Consider the following 25763-nt stretch of genomic DNA (forward strand, 5'->3'; position numbering starts at 1 on the left):
TTTTATGTTCTTTTATTGTGAGTTGGTTATGGTTGCTGTTTAGAATATATAATTCACTTCATAATCCATTTGTTTTTTCCATTTCTTTTCACTGTAAATTGAAAAACCCTGGCTCAGCCAAGCCTGATACATCAGGCTGGTAAGACACTGGCTAAAAGGCTTCAGGGGTTAACATCAGCATTGAAGACATGCATACAGACAGCCCCAGGAATAAAGGGTCCTTTCAAATTGAGCTATGATTGTAGTAGAACCAAAGAGCAGCAAGACTAAAGGGAGTGCTATTTTCCTGAGCAGTCAAAACCCCCTAGGATACACAGAATCAGAGAGACAACTGACAGTAACTTTCAGATTTCTTGCAATCGCTGTGAGCCAAACAGCTGCTGCTGACAAACCAGGGAATACAATTTCTCCCTTCTGCCCCAGTATCCCAAATCTCAGATATCAGGTACACCTGCACAGTTCATTTCAGGTGGAACTGAGTGTGCTCTGGATATATTCTGAGCTTGAAGACTGGGGTAATTTCTAAATCAGAAGCCATGCTGCTACTGTTAGCATGGTCTTGAGCTAATAAGCTATGCTGAGAAGCTGCACATAAAACATAGGCAGAGGCCCCAAGGGCGAAGGTTGACTTGTTCCTCCTTTCCTGCAGAGCATTGTATGGATTTACATATAGGTAAGTCCTAGTTCTTCATATGTACCTTGCCTGCATTTGTGGGTTGATAGGACAGATGTTTTGAGGATGTTTAGTTATTCTTCAAGTGAATTAAGGTCTAGTGTCAAGTACAGAAAGTCTCTTGATTCAGAAAATATAACAGAGAGGTAAAATGTCTTAATTCATTACTTGCTTCAGGAATATATTTGTATATTTGTCCCTAGAGAGGGGTTAAAAATCCCTACATACATAGGTATTTTCTGTCCATTCCAACTAATAAGCAGTTTGAATAGCAGAAGCTGGTTAAGTTTTGAAGAGGAAAGAAAAAGTGTTTCAATATAAATACTGAAAACCCAACAAACCCAAAATGCCTTCTCAGATAAAAAGAAAGAAACTTGAGAAACATGCTGAAGGATAAAACTGATGTGAAGCATTTGAGCAAAACAAGTGTTTATAAAATGTTTAACTGCCTTTGTGTTTTAAGGTACGTTACATGATTTATTTTTATAAAATGGACTTTATAAGAGCAGCAAAAATCACTGTTCAAGAGCAATGGTGCCTATGCTGATGATTTTACTGTTACGCTCGTGATATTTGGTGGTTTTCCTGAAGCTATTGAGTTCAACGTTATTACATTTCAAGAGACTTTCAGCTTTAATTTAAAAATAAAAAAAGGTTATTGGCCTTGTGTTTTAGAGAAAACATGTGTGTGAACTAAATGTTCAAAACCCAGAAAACAAATAAGAAGTATTTAGTAAGTATGGCTTAAAAATAGATAAATATGCAGGTATTTTAATCTAGTCAAGTGGTTTTTTTTAAGATCTTGTTTCAATTTCTGAGCAGCTGAGATTACAATTTGCGTACACTTTCACAAATCCCCTGTTTTGCCATGAGGTGTTTGTAGCACAGGGAGCTGAAACAAAAGCTTCATGTAATGACTTCATCATTCGTCACGTATTTATGGTGTATCCTTAGCGGTTTCTCACTCATGTTCCACATTTTTTGCAAGAAAGAAACACTATCTACAGTGTCAGAAACTGCCAGGAGCTCAAGCTTTAATAAGAAAACTTTTGAAAGCTAAATTTCTATCAGGGAAATCATGCCCCCTTGATTTGATTCAGCAAACCTCTGGGCCCACAACCTGTCTGTCTTCTAAATGGAGAGGGAAAGTATACTGCTGTTGTTTAATTTTTGCAAACATAGACAGAAAAAACAACCTGGCAACATTTTTTTTTTTTTACTTAATGACCATATTGTTAAAAACTTCGGGAGAGATTAAACAGATAAATTGGAATATTTATTTGGATATATATTGGAATATATATAAATAAATATGGAAAATTAAGCACAGGTACAGATGTCTAGCACTGCATAATACTCCCACATATCTTTGCTTGTATTGTGAGAGTTTCAGAGGCATCTAAAATTGCACACTGTGCAAAATAAGACAACACCAATATAGGAGTATACTGTTTTTAATCTGTATGTTAAATGTCACCCAAGCCCTGAGAAGGACCTAAACATGCTTGACATACATCAGGAATGATGTACTCTTATTGAACTCTCAACAGAGATGGTGCTGTGTCAGGAAAGGTGAGGTATCTCCCCTTCAGGCTAGGGAGGTTTAAACTGATAGCTCCCTCCTCCCAGGCTTGCCCTTGACTTTCATTCTCCCCTTAGAAGCAAGTTTAACAAATTATGCAAGGATCAAAAGGAACAGAAAGGAAGCATTACTTTAATCACCATTCCTAAAATTGCTCTTTTTAATCAAGTGACCATTGAAGCACCCCAATTCCTTGGGACAGGCAGAGCCATAAGACCTCATACTTGCTTCTCAGACTGTAAGAATCGGAGAGCCAGAGATGTTGCAAATCCTGGTGTTCTTTGCAGGCTTTAGGACAATTCATTATTTTGGACCATACCGTGGCACAGACTCTGAGATCCCTGTTCATTCTAAAAAGATTTATTTAGCAGCTGCTAGTATCCTAGAAAGAATATCTATTTTTGGGAAACATTTGAAACAGTTTTCTGAGATCCTGTTTCATAGCCTGTTTGAAAATGCTGAGTGAGAAACTCTGTATAGGAAATTCTGAAGTTCAGCCATTTGCCCCAAGTGTTTAAGTCCTACTGCCCACCTCCCTCCCACCCCTGCACCCCCCACGCCTTAATTTTTTTTCTTTCCCCTGAAGTTAGGCACCAAACTACCTTTGAGAACCTAGGAGTGAATGATGGGAGACAACAAGAGTTAGTCACCCAGTATACACAGGTGCTTTGAGGACACATGCCTATATATTCCTGTGCCTAAAAAGTTTTAGAAAACATAGGGTTTTGATGCATGTGTATAGAGCAAACAGCTGAGGTTGTTTTAGAGGAATTAGCTCTGAACTGAGGCAGAAAACAGATCACTGTGGGTTATTGCCATCTTCAGGTGCTGAAGAAATTTTGCCAGATTTCATCTACCAGCTTGGCAGCTCCTAAATCACATAGGTATTTTTGAAAATGTTACCTACGCTCTGTTGCTACCAATGACAGCTGAGACTCTAGAGAGCGATTTGGAGGTCATTCTGTGCCTGCTGCCTCTGACTGCTTCATCAGGCCTCTCGTGTGGCACGCTTCATGCTTTGGGAAATACTGAAGAATTTGTCGTGTTTGGAACAGTTTGAAGAGGAAAACCACTGTAGACTAATAAATTTTAGGTTGCAATTACTCTGATTATTCTTTAAAAAACACTTTTTATTTATATCAGAAGCACCGTAGATCTTGTTGATATTTGATTCTGACCCTGCTGAGTAAAAGAAAGGCTAAGCATTCCTAGTTCTTTTCCATTTAGCCATTACTCTTTTCCCTGTTTTATATGTTGGTTGTAAAGAATGGAAGGGTAGGATGTGTTCTCCTTTTCAATGCAAAACTCCTTTGGGTCATCACATAACTTGTAACTTTCCTTGTACTAGAAAATGAGTTGATTTGGCACAAATTTGTAACACTAATGCTTTTCAGCAGTTTTACATTAAAAATCTCTTTAATCGTGAAATCCAATATTTGTGTAGCCACATTTCCTTATCATAAAAGTTTTAACAGTCTATGAACCCACCCTGCACTTCAGCTCCAGACCATCTTCCTAATCAATTCCTTCTCAAACTCTGGTCCCTCGCCCCTTCTTCCTCTCAATAATTCTGAATTCAAACTAGGAACCTTTGTTCCCTTTCACCTCTGCGAAGGAGGAGTGTGACTGCAGCAATTCAATTAGACAAGGGGCTGGTCCTGTGCTTTCCCCACTAGCCTGATTGTAATCAATGTGTGGTATGTAGAAAGAGACAGCCAGAATGTCAGGAGCAGCTTACTCTGGCTCTTGGGAGGTAGGGACCTGCTCAGTATATTTGTCATCTGAGAGGATTTTGGCTGCTAAAACCTGCTGACAGTGTACCGCAGTGATTTTAAGTGGTGGTTAAGGAACACTGCAATAGGAGCCCTCAGCTAAGGTGCATCTTTTGTCTAGTACAGACATGCTGAGAGGTTTCCGAACACATAATCTAAGAACCATGCCTAGTCTTTTTGGCTTCACATAATATTTTTATGTAAACGCTTATTGCCTATCTGAATTGCAAGGGTGTGTATAGGTTATAAGAAGTCTATTCTACCAGTATAGATGAGTGTCAATTATGAATCATGTGAAAAAGTCACAAATAGTAGTCCATATTAGAGCTTAAGGTTTCTGCTTCTATTTTCACCTAATAACAACTAAATGGCATCCTCTACTCAGAATCAGCGATGCAACGATTCTTCGGGTTTTTGGGTTGGTTTTTTTTTGACAGCCTTAATGTATAGAAATTAAGAATTTGCCTTATTGCAACAGTCAGTAATTATATAGTCATTACATAGCTAGCCAACTAATAACACCAAGTAATGCAATGACCTATGATTTAAGACTAAACATTAAGAATAATGACTAACTCTCTCGGTATACGTGTACCTAATCTCCATAACTGTATCTAGGAGGACGCTGATTAGTCAGGTTCCTGTCACGCCCAGTGCGCTGCAGTGAGCAGTCTACCAAAGACAGCTGGTGAGAAAAACCACTGCACTGTCTCTGTTAAGTAGAAGCAACTTTCCATACCAATTCAAGACAAAGCCTGGATCTTTATGTTAAGTACCCTGAGAGGCAGAGCCAAGGTCTATCTTTTGTGATCTGCTTCAGAACATGAAGTTCTTGTTCCCCCCTAAAAGCTGATCCAGAATGGCTGCACAGTACTTAGGGTGCTGCAGACACATAAAAAGGTTCTTCTGATGGATGTAAATTTAAAAAAATATGTGTTTTTATTCTTATGATTGTACTTGAATGACCCTGTCTGGGATTGATCTTAAGTCCCAAAATATAGTCATAATTCCATGCTCCTTTATGTGCCCACGTACTTGCAGCCACAAATGGTGTCCCAATATCACTCCTTTTCCCAGCTCCAGTATGGCTCAAGCCACAAAAAACCCCCCATGTGTTAATTAATTCTTTTAAGAATTAATATTTCTTTACAACACAGATAAAATAAAGAGAAGACTGCCTCACAGGCTGCATAGAATAGTGTAAAGAGCAGGCACTGCATGATGAAAGCTGTGACATGGGTGTGTTTGAGAGTAGAAAGCCAGTAAGAATATTTTTGGAGATCTGAACTGGGGGGGAGGAGCAAGATTTAGTGTTGCTCCATCTTTATTCCTTGTTGCAGTGGAACAAAACAAGAGGCAATCAAACTGACAGTAGAGAAACCGTCTATGAGATATTATTTCCAGAGTCCTTCTGGGTTGTCATACTTTCACAAATGTATATTTCAAAGTATTTGCTGCCTATCTCCGTATATTTCAAATCTGCTCTTTCTTTTGGGCTCTGCCTTGTATCTGGTCACAATCTTTCAGGATAAGACAACAGTAATCTGTTAACATTTAACGTTTTGCTTTGTATGTATTCTCCATCCATGCAGTAAATCAGTAGGTGTTCCTTGAATTGCTGGATGACATGTAAAGTTGTAACTTTGTAGGAAGTGTGTAGTGAAGAATTTTCAAGATTTTTCTTCCAGGTTAGCAATCTTTTTTCAAGTTTTATTGAAGTCTTCTGTCTCTCTGTTGTCTTGAAGGCAGAATATTCTTCATTGCCTGTATATAAAATCTTTCCTTCCTAGAAAAAAGGATTTTGAAGATATTCTGAGAAAATTAGATTGTTTGTTGCAGGTTGAAAATAATAGGTGGGGAGTTGATTTTAACAGCAAATGTGACTCAAATTCAGTTTATGAACATTTTTTCAGTTAATCTGCCAAGGCAGTAGAATAGTAAGTATGTCAGCGTGTGACGAAATGGACCTTAAGTATCAATAAAGTGCAGGAATAGTTTGTGATGATACCGTATAAATTAATGCATTTTTGGCATAAGACTGGCTTCAACTTTATACCAGCTTTAACTTGGACATGCAATTCTGGCCTCCAGCAGAGTTCTCATAGTTACTGTTTTGTTCCGACAGTTGTTGATACTTGTCATGAAACAACTGCATCCATTGGGGCGGTGGGGGGGGGAACAAACAAAACAAACCATACCACTAAAAAACAAACGGTGAAAAAGCCTTTCATTGATAACTTGTAAGAAAAGTTAATTTTATTGTATAGCAGTATAGCATGCTATTGTAGAAATGAATCTATATATGTGGGTTGTTAGACTACCTTGTTTTTAGGAAATCTCAAAATTTTCCGATGAATGAGAAGTGTTAATTTGTAGTGCTAAACTGCTCTCCTGCACTGCAGTAAGTATGCTTGTAATCTGTGCAAGTACTCTATATCATCATTTATCTGGGCATCTGGTAGAGATAAGGGCAGATGAGATAAGCAGTCAGCCATCACATTTTCAGTTTCTGGTCCATACTCTGTCATACGTAAACAGAAGTATTCTCACTGATCATCAGGCAATTTGCATTCCTGCTCATCTGAATCCTTTTATTGCTAACAGTGTCATCAAAGAGCTGCGAACTGTATGCAGTTTGAATCTATATACCCCCAATTTTTTTTCCAATTTTCCACAGCCCGTAAACAATATACTCATTCTTTTTCACAAGTGGGATACATTTTGTGAGCTGCTTCTCCTTAAATGTTCTTGTTGGTTTGTCTTCATGGGTTTGAGTAGGTGTGAAGCCAGCTCTGTTGTCTTGTCAACCACTGTCATAATTGCAGGTAACATGGAATCAAACTCTAAGTGCTTGTCTGCTCATGGTGAAGCCTTTAATCACACTGAAGCTTTTTGTCTACCCAAAGGCAAGTTGGGGGTTTCTTGAAATAAATAACCAAACAGCTAAACATATTAAAATGCAGGTAGGAAATAACTTCACTAGAATACCAAAATGGAAGAGAATCCAGTGTTTATTATCTGTGGCGGAATGTGGCCATGGTAACAAATTTCAGTTTCTCCTGAGAAATAATGGCCCTAAGAAAGTCAGCTGTCTGCCTGAAGCAAAATTTGGCAAAGTTCAATTTCAGCCTTTCAGTCTTGTGGCATTGCAGAATGAACTATGCATCAGGAATCTTTTGAAGCTCAGTAACACCCAGGTGAAACTGGACTTGACAACGGTTATTAAGAATTATGGACATCATTTGTCCAAAAAACCACTTGATGTTGAAGCAAGTTTATATAGCATGCACTTAAAATAGAAAAACCCGTCACATATAACAAATGCTGGGACATTTTTGCTGCCTTATGCAGCATAACTCATTGATGCACAGTATTGCAAACAAAAAGTACAACACATCTTGACATTGTGGGCTTCTACAACTGCTGCTCTGTGTGTCTTTCAAACACGTCTCTAGCTTAACCTGGTTCAGATATAATGATTGAAGCCTGTCAAATTTCAGCATGGATTTAAAGGGCAAGTGCTCCTACTTGTGAAAACCACAACTTTTAAAAGCCTTGTAACTGTGCTGAAGTCGAGTAGGTTTATTTATAGGTGGAAGTAGACATATCTCTTGTACAACTGTCACTCCCTTGCTAAATTTCTATATCATATACGTGAAAACTGAAAAAGGGAATGTTAGTCTGTTGCAGCAAAAGGCTTAGAAACGTTTCATTTGGTCCAAGCAATCTATTTTGACTTCTTGAAAAGGAAGAGATAAGCCATTTAAATGAAAAAATCATGACATAATCATAGCATCTGGAATGGGAAACGTCTGAATTTTCATACTGATATATGAAGCCAAATGCAGGCTCCACAATGGGAGCCTGGATTATTCCTAATAAAAGCTAGAATTCAGCTACTTAAGATAATCAGTCACCAATTTTCTAAATTCTGCCTTCTGATGCTTAATGTTTAATATTAAAAATGCAAACAAAAGCCATTTCTGCAATTCCACTCAGTAAATAAAAAAAACTTGAAGAAATCTCCTAAACTGAAAATCTGTAAATAGTATGTGTTAACTTATGTTTTCAACAAAAGTATAACACCATAGACTTACATGCCATTATGTCTTATAAATTATCTGATAGTTTGCATTAAGATAATAAATTGAAACAAAACAGTTAATCTTAAGTCAAATATTCAATACTGAGACAAAGAGCTATAGATGAAAGACAAGTGTTTCTGCAAGTAATTTCCCTTTTCCAGATCTACACGTATGTTTTAAATTTATGTATATTAATCTGTCTTTTTATGGCTAACCAACAATTACTGAGTCTAAAGATACCCTACGCTGTCTCACAGATGCAGGGTGGGTATTTTATTTTTTTTAAATATGAATAGGTGTTGTTGGGTTAATGGAATTATTATCACTGGATTAGTGTTCCTCCCATTTAAATGACTGAATTTTAACTGCAGGTTTGTAATATGTTACTCTTGTACAGTGAATTGATTTTTCTAGAACAGTTTCATTTACTTGAAAAATGTCTAGCCTTTTAATGAATGTGAATTACAGTACATTTAGATTCAATTTTCAAATAATCTGTTTTAACTGTGTAACGTTAGTGTGTCACTATTCGTTACAGAACATTTTAAGAAGCAGTTTTAATTATTTGGAAAAAGTATTTTACATGCCAGTGAAAGTATCTTGTAATTAAGAGTAATATCCATATTTAAATAATGCTGTAATTGCATTGTATATAATTGAAATTTAACTAAAGCAAATTACTTTTTTGCCCCTTGAAGTCCTAAAGTAGTTCTAGTGTAGAAAACTGTTAATACTCTAGCAAATTCATTTTATGTATTTTTGTGTATATATATTTCTTTCATGAAATTTTCAGTCCTCTAATACCTATTTCCAACAACCAATGGATTGGCCACTGCTAGAAGTGGGAGAGTGGATTGACATTGTGACTATATATTAAAGGATCCGAGGTCAAGAGGGTGCCTCTTTTCCCTATGGCTTTTAGTGTAACTTAATATTGTTCACACAATATATAGAGCCAGTCCTTGTAATATTTTTATCTAATCATGGGGAAATGATTCTTTAGCTTGCATCCAAAAAATTGGGAACTGACTGTGCATATGGGGTCTTCATTTTTAACTCCACTTCTGCATATGAAGCACAGTGACAACTGCTGAACAAGCTGCAGCAGGAGCTAGGGATTTCATGTTTCTCTTTTGTAGCCTGGGAAATGGGTGAAACAAAGTCCTGGGCTGTTTTTATGACTGACTATTGGGATTAGCGAACTCCACCTCTATGGTCATTGAAAAGGGTAGCATTTGAACATTTTCCTCTCCAAAGATGGGATTACTTTCTGTTGTTCAGCATACAAGAGGCATAAGGAAATCTGAAGTCCATCAGTTCAGAATCGGCTCTCTACTGAACATGAGAAATTTTCTTCAATCAGATAAGCTCTTAGTAGTTTTACTAGTCAATTTTCTCTGCTGGGATGTTAGTTTTATCATTTTATCTTTTTTGATAGAACAAAGGCTTTCTGATTACATTTTAAAAGGTGTAACACATGCAAATAGTAGACTTATCCATGCAACTTTTCATCAGCTAACCATAAAACTAAACGGTGTGATGTGGAAAACTTTACAATTACAAGATAGATCCCAATACGTACATTGAAAGAAACGGAACTGCAAACAAGGTGTTATCCTGCCTTTAAGGTGCACTTTCATGCACAGTCTTTGGTATTTCTCTGCAAATTGTCCTTCCAAAGCTAACATGCTTGATATATTTTGGCACCCCTGAGGAAATCTAAGTGGGTCCTCAGACTTCTTTCTTCATCCAACAGGCTCTTTTCAGTGGTTTTTTAAACTGTTTAATTGTCCTGGGCTGCTTTTTTTTCTTTTCATCTTGACTGGACATGGATGAAGATGTAGGGAGCTGTATATAGCTAAGCCTATACAGAAAGAAGGATGTGACTAGATTTCACAAATGGGAAAGAATGTCGCCAATATTCCATTTAATTGCCTAAAAGACCAAATATTCACTTGTAATTGGGATGTCTAGAGTTATCCAGCAGTGTAAAATCAGAGCTAGGCTAAAATACACACAGGTTTAAAGATTCTATTTGCAACTGGAGGGAAAAAATGGTAACATCAATAATAACTTCCCGTGCCCCCACCCCAACCCAAGAGCTTGAACACTTTCTGGCTGATAATTATTTAGATCGAGTAGAGGTAGAAAGTTCATTTCCAGTAATGGAGCTCATGGAATCCAGTCAATGGAATTAGAATAAATGGTTCTCTCTTACTGTGCTTATCTTACAGTGGAGTATTTCCTCATTATATTAAAATTCTCACTGCATTAAAATAGTGATGTCATCCAGACATACACATCAAAAAGGTCTATATCAGAAGTTTAATTGTTGTGACCATCTGAAAGATAAAATAACACATTCACTTTTTTAGCTGAGCCCACTATTTTTAGGTCCCACTTTACCTATTTCTCAGTTCAACAATACAGTTCAACAATAATAATATTAAGAAAATATGATACTCTTGTAATGAAATAAATTATTGGAATCGGACAGATATGGTAGCCTGTAGTCAATAACTTTTAAAAGTAGAACAAATCTATGTCTTTTATGAGTGTATGGAGTTTTGACAAAAAGAAAGAAGCATTATGTTGCAGTAGCCTTCCCACTTTCTGCTCCATTTTTCAAAACTTTGAGTCCACTGATGTTTAATATCCTTGATATTATTAATATGGCAGAAAATCCCACTGGTAATCTTAACTTTATCATTCATTACATTTTTAACTAGGAAGCATATAGGACTAGTGAATATGACTTTCTCCTACAAGTGAAAAGCTTTTCTAGATTCATCTGATAACTAGTACTAATAGATCATTAATTTTTATTTGGACTAACAGCAGATTATAAGCTTCTCTTATACCTCGTCTTCCCTTTGCCCAGAAAAAGATTACAGTATAACACAAGGTAACTTTGGTTTGTAGGACTTCATGATTAGGAAAGAAGTGGTATTTTTCACTAGAGTGGTAGCAGGGAGTTTATTTATGTGTCCCTTACTGCTACGCTATCAGTTCTTGCGAATAGTAACACCTTCAGCAAGCGTTACACCGCATTTCTTACTGCTGTACAGTATGGGTTACTGCTAAAGGTTCCGACAGAGGAGATGCAATGGTTTCAGTTGAAGTAGTTAAAGTCTTTTCTGCTCTTTGCTGTTCACATACCCTTTAAATCATTAGTACTTCTTCCAAAGCAGCAGAGTGCTTATGAGCTTTTTATATTTTTAAAGGGTTTTCTTCATCTTGTACATATGGACCTTCCCTTGGCTTGTGTGGTGCCTTTGAAACTGCTAATCTCCCTTCATGGTTACCTCCCTGCCCTGCAATTCTTTCGGTAATCGCTTCAAGATACCTCCAGGAGTCACAGCTCTTTTCCCGTTTATCCCTTGCTCTTGGACTGGGCAGTAGTTTGCTGCTGCTGGCCTCTGCTGGTGACAAATCAATGTAATCTGCACGTTGCCTCTTGTCTTGGGCTCTGTTCACAATCTGCTTGTTCTAGGAAGCAGCTGTAAAAATAGTTTCTTCTCTTCTTAAGGATCTTTAATCTTTTGAGTCATAAACAAAACAAAATAGACAAAATTTTCACTCCTCCTTGAGGTTCAGTGCTCTGTGCACAGGGCACAGTTGGATTCGATCTGAATTTGTGGTACTTGGGCTCGTTGTGGTTGTTTATGAACTTGACGATGGTACGTCTGTGTGCAGCCATTTGAAGTGCAATCATTTCCTTTGAAGGTGAGAAAGTTACCCTTCAAGAAAGCCTTATTTGTGTACACATGAGTAATTAGCTGTAAAACTCATCGCCTACTTTGAGTTGCACTATGTGCCTTGCGTAGACAAGCTCTGCAGCACAACCGAACCCTCAGGCTGCACATGAGAGTGTATATGATCTCCTGATATAAAGATCCATTTCTTGAAAGAATTCAGTGGGAGAACCCTGTAGACTTCGTAGGTAAAACACACTCTTCATTTGGTAGTGGAATCTCTCTTCAACAGCAATGAAATGGCAATAGGGTAACATACCCTAGATCATCTCTGGCTCTTGCATTTGCTGTACTCTCTTACTTTTCTTTCGCTGAAGTTTCATCCTATGTTTAAAGAGGCCTTTGAAATTAAGAATGAAAAGGAAAGGCTTGTCTGTTTATATTTTTTAATATATGAATTTAGAAGATGATATAATTGTAGTATTTCTCCCTGATTTAGCTTATTGCTGAACATATAACTAAGTACACAAGATGTTTATATGCATGTACTGTCATATACTGTTAAAGCTAATCAAAGTTTGTACAAATAACTGTAGGCATCTTCTAAATGAACTTCACTGCAGTTTTATACGCAGTTTTGTAACTAGTACATTGAGGTAAATGTTATCATTTATAATTTACTGATAGTTTAAATTCCCCAAATAACAACATTGTAGCTAAAATATGCTGAACATTTATTTCACTGAAAGTTTGCTTATATAAAAGGAGACAGGTGTTTATAAAGGAAAATGAGTGTTTATAAAAACTACTATTTACTATTTTTCATAGTAAGTAGCATCCTCATTCTTAGAGTAAAAATAGAGCTTTAGTTCTAGAACTGATAAGCAGTAGAAATGTTGGTGTTTCTTAGATTTAAAATCACACATAACATACCTCTTTTTTTAATGAAATTTGTCATAGAAAGCATTAACTAGATATTAAATATTTTTAAAACTTCCATTAGAGGTCTGATGCAAGTTACTTGATAAACCTGAGCAATGCAGATGAAAATTCATTTTATTTGAAATACAATTTAAGTAAATCTTGTAGATTTGGAACAGTAAAAACAAGCAAGTAAGCAAACAAACCCAAATCCCTGAACACTCTATTTATATCCTTCCATGGCTTTTCAAACAAACGCACTCTATTTTTAATATTTGAAAATGAAAGCTTTACATGGACTGAATTTCTGATCTGTTTGGCAATTCAGGTTGACCTGCAATGACCAGGAACTACCCCTGTTTTCAGACAGTAAAATACCTTTAAAAGATTAGCTTGCCTTAGGATGCCTCCATCTGTGTATCAAAATGAGAAAGACAATTAGGGTGGAAATTGTGTTGGGTAATTGTCTAAAATTTAGACATCTATATCTGAGCTAGTCTCTCAAACTCCATTTTTAAGCAGATAGAGAAGTACTCTTCAGATATGCTTCCTCTGGCATCTTTTTGTCTACATAAAGATGAACTGAATGACACCTACACATGTCTGTTCATCTCCATTGTATGCAAAAATAACTTCTAACACCTGTGATATAGCTGCTTCCATTAGGGATGTCCATATCCACACAGAGGAAACCAAAGCTTTGTTACTAATACTTCATGAAAGTGTACATTTTTGTAATGTTTTGTTTGTAAACCTCCATGCCCTGACTCACATATGGTATATTGTGAATGGTTCATAGTCACAGTATGGCATGTGTGTATTTTCAAAGTGTAGTTATGTCCCTTTTTAGCAGATAAGGGAGGGTTCAAAATGTGTTGGAAAGTATTTACAGTAGCCAGTGAAAAGCTAGATAGATAGCACCAGCAATCAAAATAATTACATGGTCCCAACTAGGATGGCATTTGGAATGGCTAAATATCATGTGTGTCATTCCTTCAGTTACTGAAAAACTCTGAAAAGCAGGAGTTACCCAAAAGTAATTCAGACCAAAAGAAGGATCATTATTAAAAAAGATGAAGAATGTTTATCTAAGTGAGCTTAATCCACATGTGTATTCTCATTGTTAAATCTTTTCTGCTTTGCACTGCTGCTTTAATCAGAATTACTCTTATACAGTGTGATGACAGGGAAGGAATGCAAGTCCCCTTGTTCTGCTGAAGTACATAAAAACTAGTGTGAATAAGGGTCGGCCAAAGCAGCAAACAAAACCAAAACAAAACAGAAAAATGAACCAAATGACCAAACTGTTTCAAGCACTTTCAAATGTGTTAAAACTTTCTGATGCTTAACACTTGTTTGGAAACTTTCTTTGTTAATTTCTATGCAATTGTGGCTGTATCTTCTTGTTTGTATCTTCTTGTTTTTTCTCTTTTTGACATTTTAAAAAAAAATGATATTTTTGTGGTAGAACTTTTGCAGTGATGAACTTTCATCTCAAAAATATCACTGCATTTTATTATTCAGACTTTTGAAAAATGGCTGAACTTCTAAACTTGTCATGTACAGTTAATAATCCTTGTTAAAGAGCAGATCTTCAGCTGAATTCATACAAGAGTCTTCGAAGTCTCTGTAAAATGGTGTGTGTATTACTGGATGTGGTCAAAAGATTTATACCATCCTGATTTGTGTAGACCCCAACAATTTTCCTTTCTTATATGAAAATAGGACATGTAGACCCTCCCATCTGAACGTGTTTGCTGCTTTTAAGTCTAAAAATTGTGCTTCTAAGTTACAAAGTGTAAAATTCTGAGGGTGAATAATCATAGACCCACAGAATGGTTTGGGTTTGAAGGGACCTTAAAGACCATCTAGTTCCAAGCCCCCTGCCACAGGCAGGGACACCTGCCACTAGACCAGGTTGCTCCAAGCCCCATCCAGCCTGGCCTGAACACTTCCAGAGATGGGGCAGGCACAACTTCTCTGGGCAAACTGTTCCAGTGACTCACCACCAATAAATGTAAAATGTGAAAACTGAATTGATACAATTCAAAACAAACATTAAAACCTGATATAACCCTACCTTATCTTAGCACTTTTAAATTGAAGAGTTAAAAGGTTATTCTGGCATACTAAGAACACAAAATGTTCACAGCTGTAATAGTACAGGTTTTATCTAAGTGGTGGAAGGATGCTCCTGTTCTAGGAGTTTGTTACTTTCTGAATTATCATATGTTTAAAACTCATGTACATAGGGAGAAAACATAGTAAATGGTTTGACTGGGTTCATCAGAGCATTACATGATACTACATGGTTATTGCATTTACTGCAATGTAAAATTTCTTGAAAGTATCAGAAAATTAAGTGCTGTTGAAACAAAGTTTGGAGGAAATGTTCTTGTTACATGGATTTATTTACTATGGGGAGAAGAGCAGGAATAGACAATTCTGAAATAGTCAGTCCCATTTATGCATTTTCCCAAATGAAAATTTCAATTTGCTCACCAAGTGGTTTTCTGTTTAGAAACTTGAGCCCAAAATAGATAATTTAGAAACCAAATAAGCATAAAAATCTGAAACTGGCGAGGTGCTGGTGTTTTTCTTTAATAGACAGTGGTTGTTATTATCACACAATATTCCCAGAATTTTGACTTTCTGCCCCGACTTGGTACAAAATTACCAAAAAAAAAAGGGGGGGGGGAGGGGGGTGTCAGTCTGGACATACTACTTTTTACCCGTCATAGGAGTAGCATGCTCTAGTTATTACAGAAGGGCTCTAGTGTGTGTAACATAAATTTAACAGGTGTTTTGCATGACTCACAAGATCCTTAAAGATCAAGGGCCTTATGTTCCTCCTTGTGATACCATTCCTCCATCTCATTTTAGTTTATGGCACCCTACCTTTAGGACCATTATTGGAATTTTAGGTACCTTGGATCATGCAATTGAGGCACAGACTTTACAAGGATGGTGAAGCAAAGACCTTTATTGTTAGTTAGTTACAGCTTTTCTAAGTTTATACTCTGCGCCCGTGCTGCTAAAAACTTTAGAATTGGGCAAACTCTACTGTCCACGTGCCCAGCCGCTGTTCACCATAGGCTTCTCTCTGCTGTTCATGCTGTTTCCTTATCTTCTAGAGGTGAGATCACATTCCTCCTTTGTTTCTGTTTCATCCAGGTTTCTTCTCATACTCCCTCAAAGTTATTTACTTCTTTGCTGCAGGATCACAGCTGCACCATGTTAAAGCAAGGTCACAGTTGTACATTATCAATGTCAAACCCACTGTCTCCATGCTCTATAATTACCCCTTTTTGTTTTTCAAAATCCTGCTTTAACCTCTAACATGTTATGGACTGTTCATTCCTTTTTTTTTTTTTATCACTTAATTACCAATTTTAGCTTTGTTTTATATGTACATTTGTACATTTCAATCAGGTTCACAGAACGTAAAACTTTTGTTATCACTGCATTTCATATAGAGGTCAGCATGTAGGTTTATGATTACTTATAAGAGCATGCAATAAGCTATGGAAACTTTATGAAAATATTTTAACAGAAACTTTTAACCAAATGAACATGAGAAATTGTTTGACTTGTAAACTCTGTATATGAGCTGCTATGAAACATTTTTGATCCTAAAGAAAAAGATAAAACATACTTAAAAGCTCTTGAAATCTTACAATTGGGCGAGTGTTCCACTGTGCCTCCATTCTAAAGCATGGAAGTGGAAATTGTGTAGAAAAAAGTTTTACTTTAAATATTTGTTCAACTGTTATTTCTGCTTTTCAAAGAACCTGAAAGCATACAATGAAAACTCAGAACTAAACAAACAGCTGAACAGACACATTTAGATCATTACTGGAAATAAATGCAGAAGTTAACTACGAAAGTTTCTCAAAATGATCTGGTTGCTTTGTGGGTTGTTGTTTTGTTCTTATATACATAGAGAACTATACACAAACAGGGAAATAAAAAAGTTGAGCACTCAATTATAATTTATGAACAAAATTCAGAATTTCATTTTATCTCAAACTGCTTAGAATTAGCTTAGGTTGCAGTTGTCATCCGAACAACTAGTTTCCACGTTTTACCCCTTAACTGGAAAACACACATAATGAAAAAACATATTTCTAGAAACAGAAGAGTAATTGAAAAAAAAAAAAAATGTTTAATAAGACTCAGAAAAACAATTGTAAAGTAACTTATCTTTTTTTTTTGAAAGCCAACAAAATTTTATTTAGTCAATAATTACAGCATTAAAACCAGGAAGGTTTCATGCTACAGGCTACAGCAGCTCGGCAGCTTCCTTGCTGCTAGTGCCTGGCTTCAGGCCCAAGTACTGCAGCAGGCTGTGGAGCTCCTGGCAGCTCGCTGCCATGACTAAACAGCTGACAGGGGACCTCTTTCATCTTCTCCTGCATCTCTTTGTGGGTTCTCAGCACTTTCTGGACATGCTGGAGCCTCAGCACCAGCCCTCTGATCTGCTCCAAGCGCTTGTCAGAGCAGCAGGTTCTCATTCTCTTTCTTCAGGAGCAGCAGCCATAGTTTGTCTGACTCCTGCCGCAGCAGGACTGTCTCCTGAACATGGGCAGTGTTCACCTTGGGCTCCTGCCCTTGCATCTCCTTCCACAGCACCTTGGACTCTGTCTCCATGTGCTGGAGTGCACAACTCAGCTGAGAGACCTCTTCCTTCAACCTCTTGACTTCCCCACTCCAGCTGATGAGCTGCAGCATCTTGTCTTCCTGCTGCTTCACTGCATCCTGCAGCTCCTTCTCACTCTCTAGCTTGCCCCTCAGTGCCTTGTTCAGCTTGACAATGGTGGCAGCCTGGGTGTCCATCTTCTCCTGCCTCTCAGATGTCACCGTTTCCAGACAGAGCTGCAAATTGGAGTTCTTTCTCTGCAGTGCCTTGAACTTGCTCTGCTCCAGCTCCTGAATGCGGAAGCTCATCATGGCAATGTCGGAGACCATGGCTCTCGGCTCCTTCATGCTCTCCAGCACACTGGTCTTGGGCTCTATTTGCTTTCCTGTCAAGGCAGGTTTGTCCTTGGTAAAGGCATTTTCACCTCCAGTGGCTTCATTGGCATCTTTTGCCAGCACAGCTTTCAGAACACTGCCCACAAAGGAGTTCCTGGCACATTACAGGGCACAGGGGGCAGGGGTCCAGGCACAGTGGAGTTTCTGCCAGCTTTGTGTCTGCAGAGCCACGGGCCAGGCTCCACTTCTCGATGGGGCATCATCAGCCTCCTTTCTGTTGCTTGTTAAATGCAACGAGGCAAAGGTTGTGTGGCTGGGTGACCATGACCTGATTTATGCTATGATCAACTAAATGCTGAATACAGAAAAAAAGGCATGGGAAACATAAGGCAAACATCAATAAGGTAGTTAAGGCAATTATAATGAATTCTGCAATATTTTGATCCATGGCCCAAAGCTTCCCAGCTGTAAGAAGAGACCAAAGGCATCCCGCCCCTGGCTCTGCTGCAGATCTTTAAGTCTTAAGTTTTGTATGCATTCGTGAATTGATTCAGAGTGGTCACTCAGATTCACGCAACACATCCCATCAAAGTCTTCACACCCATGTCCCTGTGCAAACAATAAAAATCAATAGCGGTTGGTTCTGTAGCAACATATGACAGACAGAATTGACATCTTCTTACAAGCCAGAAAAAGTAGCATTTGTAGTATTACTTTCTTTAGCAAGCTAACAGCCTCATTTATGAAGCAAGTTAAGAGCGTGTACTATTCCTGCAGAAGAGATTAGAGAAGCAAAAATGTGTTGCACTGCATTTCAGAACTCAGCCTGAGAGTTACAGGATGCTGTGCGTTCTGCATTGTAAACATTTGACACATGTAGGGGTTGCAATTGCTAAAGGGCTGCAATGTCTGCTTGCAACCTGCATTGGCTATATCATAGCTAGTCATTTTAAATGCAACCCTCGAGCTTCCTCACGCTTGACATTTTGCAAAATATTCTGAAGCCAATCAGTAAGGTTAGTTTATGACTCTCTAGTACCCTGCAAGACTGTAGCAAATGACTCACTAGAGGCTCACCCAGACTCCGGTATCTGGACTGCCTTAATAGCCATCTCCTTCATTTGCAAATAGTCGTCCCTGGGACACCTTGTCAGAGTCACAGAATTGGCATATTTATTTTCCCCAGCCAACTGCTCATAGTTAACAGCAGTTCCCTGATTAAGGTTTTCAATCAAGGCCACTACACATAGCTCACAAAAATCAGATAACCACATCATATACTACGTCTGAGTTAGTACCATACAAAGCAATGACTTCCAATCATGCGGTGCAAGTGTATAAGGCTCTGCCCTTGCTTCAAGAAGGGGCACAGCAAATGTACTATGAATCCCCCCTTCCTGCACTGCTTTTCTTAACACTTTAACAGCCTCATATTGCACAGGCTGCCACTCTGGAGGTTGATTTGGCTGACAAAATACTGGACATGCCATAGCGACTCCCAAATCCCCTTGTTCAAGCGCTTCCTGCTTGCATTCCTGCCACTGATCCCCCGGACCCCCTTTCACCCTCCCCAAAAACACAGTCAATGCATTGAGCGTGGAAGAAAAAGGTCTGGTTCATTTTCTGGATCTATAGGACCTGGATCAATAGGCTTATCAGTGTCAATGGAATCTCTGTCTGAGTTGTCCTGTTTCCTCACTTGGTCCTGTGCTGTGAGGGTTGCTGCAATCAGTGACAGGAGCTCTGGGGGCAGAGGAGGTGTGGACAGAGTCACCATCCTTGATGTGTTAAGAAGAGTCACGCTGTCAGTGGAATTTACAGCTTCCCCTGGTTTAGCACTATTAATAGAATAAGTCCACACTTGGCAGAGTAGTCAGAAGTCCCCCTCTGTGGCAGCATCATACAATGGTCTGCTGACCACTTGCCAGGCAGGAATTTGCGAAGTGGCATCAGGTGGAAAGTCTGGCACTTTGTCACGGATACATTCTAACAGAGTCACTAGCTGCGGACCCATCACAGCTTGTTGCTGAGCTGCAAGCAGCCGTTGCAATACATCCAGGCTGCACTGTTGATCTTTGGATAACTTCCCTCCCATTGTTCCCAACTGCTCACCTGTTTTGTAGGTGATGGGTGCACAAAGTTTCTGTGGATCTTGGTTCAGTCAGGCTACACCACTGGTTTGGGGCTCCATGAGCCTCCTTAAGTGCCACATTGTCAAAGAAGAGGTTGTCATAGAATCTCCCTTTGATGCTGCATTAAGTAGTATCTTTCCTGCTTCTTCCCAAAGCTGAGTGTGAAATGCTGTTGTGGCATCCGCAGCATGTCCGTGCTTGCACAGCCAAGCAAGCAAAACTTTCACAGCTGCTTCATCATTCTTCACCCTTCTCCATTCCAGTATTTTCATCATTATGTCCCATATAAATTTTTCTTCATTTAACATATGTGAACCCATAACCTCCCCAGCTGCTCACCTGTAGAAGTGCCGAGGTCTGAACCGAACAGGTCTCTGTACTGCTGCTTTCTTGAGTTCAGCTGGGTGTCATCACCAACCACTCTATGGCCCGTGGCTTATTGACCACCACATCGGGGTCACCATTTGTGGCAATTGAGGCAGACTTTACAAGGATGGCGAAGCAAAGACCTTTATTGTTAGTTAGTTACAGCTTTTCTAAGTTTATACTCTGCGCACGTGCTGCTAAAAACTTTATAATTGGGCAAACTCTACTGTCCACGTGCCCAGCCGCTGTTCACCATAGGCTTCTCTCTGCTGTTCATGCTGTTTCCTTATCTTCTAGAGGTGAGATCACATTCCTCCTTTGTTTCTGTTTCATCCAGGTTTCTTCTCATACTCCCTCAAAGTTATTTACTTCTTTGCTGCAGGATCACAGCTGCACCATGTTAAAGCAAGGTCACAGTTGTACATTATCAATGCCAAACCCACTGTCTCCGTACTCTATACGCACCCACTTCTCATACTTCTGTGTACCCAAAGGTGAATGCATTTATACCAAGTTTCCTCAGTATCTAGTAGAAAAATGTGTTACATGAAGGCTTCAGTTTGTAATTTATCTTTCACTAATATTTCCTCCGGGCCACAGTCACTCATTGAACTTAGGGTAAATGGCAGTTCTCTGCTGGGGACTGTTTTGTGATAAAACAAAAAGGTGCTGCAGTACTTAGCATCGCACATTTAACAAGTATGTGATGCCAGGAAGGCTAGTGGTTGATTTTTTTTCTTTGGCTTAGTTTTTGGATTTGGGTTTGTTTGGGTTTTTTTGTTGTTGTGGTTTTTTTAAGTGGTCGGGGTAGTTAATAATTTCAGCTAGCATGCCACCTCTTGGGATTTCAGGTGGCTGGGAACAGTATTTCAGAAGCAGCTGGCATTCTTCCACGTAAGGGTGCTGAGGTTAAAGTGGCATGCTCTAGGTCAATGCATTTTACCTGTGTGACTGGAAAATAGCAGCAGATGTGAATGATGCTAAAACAAGACGGTCTGGCACTTCATGTGATCAATGATTATACGGAATTAATAGCTTGACATATTTGATCAAAGGGAAAACACAAATTTATCAGACCAGGGATGGCCAGTAATTGCTGCCACCACAAGCTTCAGCATCAGCGGGTGAAGCTACAGCTGCTGGCAACAGAATTAACCTTCACTCTAGAGGCTCTCATGATGATTTAGATTTTGTAAGAATAGCATAAATAATTCTGTTTAAAATGAAGCCCGTGAAATCACACTGTAGCAACGCAATTTTGCCAAGATGGAAGTCTACAATGATAGAAAGACAATAGCTTTTCAGAGAGGGAACAGCAGGACAGCTTATATGTGAGTGGTTGCACTGAGTCTGCCAAGAGAGATCTAATTCCATCTTTTTCCATCCAGCTAAATTATGTAGCACAAGAGGTTTTGTAAACTGCAGAAGCATTAATTCAGATAGCCTCCTACATACTGCAGGGGAGAATCTAGCTGTGCACTGGGAAAGTCTACAAAAAACAGATATGTAAGCTAAACTCACTGATAACACTTTCAGTACAAAAGGGTTTTTTAAGCACCTGATGTTTAGCAGAAATCAGGATTTATACGGTGGAACACATTTTAAAATCAAACTCCTCAGTGATTTCTCACTGCAGTTTGTATATCGCCTCCCATACTGCAAAACTTAACACTGGGCTAGAAAATGGCCCGGTCCTTATTACTAAGGAAGGTTTGGGCTACAGAGAAGCTAGTCTCCATTATCAATTTATAATAATAGAAAAAATTGAGGGGGAAAATCCTATTCCTTACTGTTAGCATACTGATGAGTAGAACATCATTTTAATGCAAAATACAAAATAAAAAGGAGAAAAAGATACAATATGTCATTTAAACTTGAAATATATGTTTGTTCTTAAGAAAGTGTTAATAAAATTTCTGTATAAAATGTCAAGGGGCAAAAAGGAGGGCTAGAAAGCTGAAGGATTGTTTTTATGCATGATCATGAATTGCAATTTGTCTGACTCTTATTTGCATCTCTTTTGAGAGAGAAGAAATAAGCATGTTTCCTTTTGAGGTCTTAGTTTAAAATACACCCATAGGGGATTTAAGTCCCAACAACAGACTGGAACATGAAAAACAAATAGTATTTTTCATCTGAAGATAGAAATGTATCTCTATTTCCTCTGATGTTCTGATGTAACATAAAGGTCATTGGATTTTTCATAGCAATGCAAATAACAAGAAGTCAAAGCAATTAAAGTCTGCACTGAACAAGAATCAAGTACTGACATGTATTTTTCATTTACCAGGAAGTAAAAATTATAATGGCATTATGGATTTGATTAGTGAAGAGATAATTATTTGCATTTGCAACACTTTTAAATGGCTTTTTTTTTTTTTTTAATATTTTCTAGAGTTTAGGTTTTTTATTTGCCATTCTTATGTTTGTTAAAGAACGGGAAATTATTCCAAGCTGATGTTAGCCATTTATATAAGCTGGCATTCATAGTTTCTTAATCTGTGACAATTTTGTTAAAAATTACTATCCCACCATTCCAAGTAACATGGAGATGACATTGTGTGGCAGTTTGTTTCTTCATGATCTACTGAAATCTATTAACAGTATCTCAAATGAAAGACTTTGATTCCCTGTTTTTAGAATGTTTCCCAATCTAGACTGAACATCATCTACCCTTCCTTCAGATTTATTTCTCTGTGAAGTATCTCTTGAGCCAGAGAAATAAAAATGCACATGATTTACGTTAGCATGCAAGTGCTAGGATGATCTTTACAGAAAATATAATACTTTTCCTATAAATTGAACTCCATCTAAATAGCTGTGCATTATAGGTACCTGACCCTGCAAGCCTATTGCAAGGCTTATAACTTGAAACTCTTACATCTCCTGTAGTCAAAACGTGTTCAGTGCTGAATTAGACACCTTGTTCTGCAAACAATGAGCGTAGAGGTTTTAAATTCCCTCACAGAATCTCTAGCAGTCAACAAAAAAGTTGTCTGAGACTACAGAAAGTGCATGAGAGGGCAATGGGGTTTGAACTCTTAGGCTAGATCTTGAGTTTTTGAAAACTAGTTCTTTATGAATTAAGCTTATTAAGAAGGAGGCAGGAATTCAGCTGTTGGGGGAAGGCCATAGATTCTAAATCCTGTATATCACACATGCTGTGAAAACAAATTAACAGATAAGCTTTTGAGCAAGAATGAATGAAATTTATTCTTTTGGGTTTGTATTGTATCAGTGGATATCTGGGAAGGAACCGTGAAAGCATATCTTGGAATGGTTTCTACAAGGCTGAGGAATGGGTCTTACCGGTTGAGCTGAGTGAAAACATAAACCCATACACACACAGCAAATCCAGCCAGCCTTAAGGGAAGAGACTCCAAGACCTTTAACAAGGGGGAAAAAGCACCAAGGGGCATTAAGTCAGTTGACTGATCTTCTGAGGAATCTAAATTTAATACTTAGGTATTTTAGGTACCCTTCAGATATCGTCCTTGCGTGGATCCAAATCTTTCAGTACTAGTTTTATGTGAGATTGATATTATATGCAATTTAAAAGTGAATAAAAAAAGAAAGTGCTATAAGAAAAATCTCTTTGCTTAAGCAATGCCTGATCCTTGAAAGTAATTTCTTAGTATATTTCATTATTTCCTTCTCTAAACAAGGTCTTTACTGACCAAAGTAACTGATGACTTTATGGAGGTTCTAACAGGGAATTCCGCAGGTTCTAGAAGGAATTCAGCAGTTATGTGCCTCCTACGTGTATGAAACATGGTGGTTGGCACATTGATTGCTATTCTAACAGTGTGTCTGAATGAAGCTGTCACAATCACTCTAGAGCTAGTTTAGGAATTTCTGGATTTTCAGTTTTCCAAACCTAGGGCATATGTTTTAGTCTTTGCAATCAATGAGATCTCCTTGTATCCTTCAGCATGAGAACATGAAAACAGAATGTGAAAGGAAAAAAATGTACTGAGACTGTAAAAGCATATTGAGAACCTCAGGTCTGATTTTGTATAAAACCAACCCCAGGTCAGGAAACATACTCATGCAAAATGTGGACTTTGAGCAATAGTTTCTGGGTCAGTGCCAACAAGACTATAAAAACAGCTGTAAAAGCAAAACACAGGTAAAGAAACAACAACAAAGGAAAACCCTGAACAAAGAGACACCAAAACAAACAAACTGAACTCATAAACACCTAAGTTGTGCCCTCTGGCAAAACTCCATAAATATACCTGTACTTGTCCTTTCCCTTCCTGACCTCTCAGGAATAGAAAATACATCCCATTTCTCTCTCAACAGAGACAGTTCAGTAGACAGCTTCTTTACGATAAGCACCTTGTATTCAATTGTGTTGAATTACAAATGGAAAATAACATACGCTTTTAGAGATTAAAAATTGTTTGCTTGTAGTTGTTGTTGTTGGGATGGGGTTTTTTAATTTCCAGTAAAACCTATTCACTTTGAGGCCTTTGCCAAGAATTAAATGGGCTAGGAAAAAGTCTGTTCATTTTTTGATGATGGTTAAAACAGTTACCACTCATTTATGACTATTCTAAATGATATGTCTCCTTTTAATAAATGTACAAATCTTCTTTGACTTTTATTCCTGTACTTTCTGACTTTATATCATTCATTAATTCCATTGGAAGGAAAAAGCTGATAAGAAAAGACATAAAGAAAAAATGTTATTTTTCAAAACCCTATTTTAATCTTAAGGGAAAAGGAGCAAAGTAAATCCAATTTTAGGCATCCTATCCAATTCTCCACTCCTACTGTTGAGTTTCTAATTGAAAATATTTCCCCAAAGTACACGATATTAAAGCAATGATATGGGTTAATTGGAGAATTTATTGGGTGGTGATATGGAAAAATTAACACATATCACTGTGTAATTCCAACAATTTTCTATGACAATCCTATGATATCACCACAATTTTAATGTAGAATAATGTAAGCTTTTTTCTATGCCAATTAAGGATGACATTTCACAAGCCCCAATGGGAGTCACAAACCCAGATTCCACTGAAAGTCAGTGTGACTTGACTTCCAGCCTCCTACAGCCCCAGCAAAACACTTAATTTGGCGTTTTGTGTTAAACCCTCCCACATATAAAAGGAAGAGAATAGAAGAACCTCCCATCATCAAACCCCTGAGTTCTTCAGTCATCCGTGCACTGGGTTCGGGATAAACATATAGCATAGGCTGAGTTTGAAATGTGTTTCAGCACTACCCTAAGTCATCTCTTGGCTTTCCTCCAAGTTTAGGTCACTTGGAACGACAGAGAGGGTGGGTGTCTTGTTACATAAGTATCGGGGAAAACCCTGCCGTATGCCAAATTTATTGGTTTTTTGCTTTTTTTTTCAGTGACACTGTTATAGGGTGTAATAAGCATGTTCCTTTCACCCTTTACCCTTCTCAGTTTGAATCTTATACACTAAATAAAATGCTGATATTTAAACTTTCTTAACTATTCTTAAGTGTATTTTGAATGAAGAAAAGAAAAAACTGAGATAGGACATAACCGTAATTTTGTTTTCTAGTCCAATGTGAGAAGAAA

Source organism: Falco rusticolus, chromosome 5 (genome assembly GCF_015220075.1).
Source record: "Falco rusticolus isolate bFalRus1 chromosome 5, bFalRus1.pri, whole genome shotgun sequence".
Lineage (NCBI taxonomy): Eukaryota > Metazoa > Chordata > Aves > Falconiformes > Falconidae > Falco > Falco rusticolus.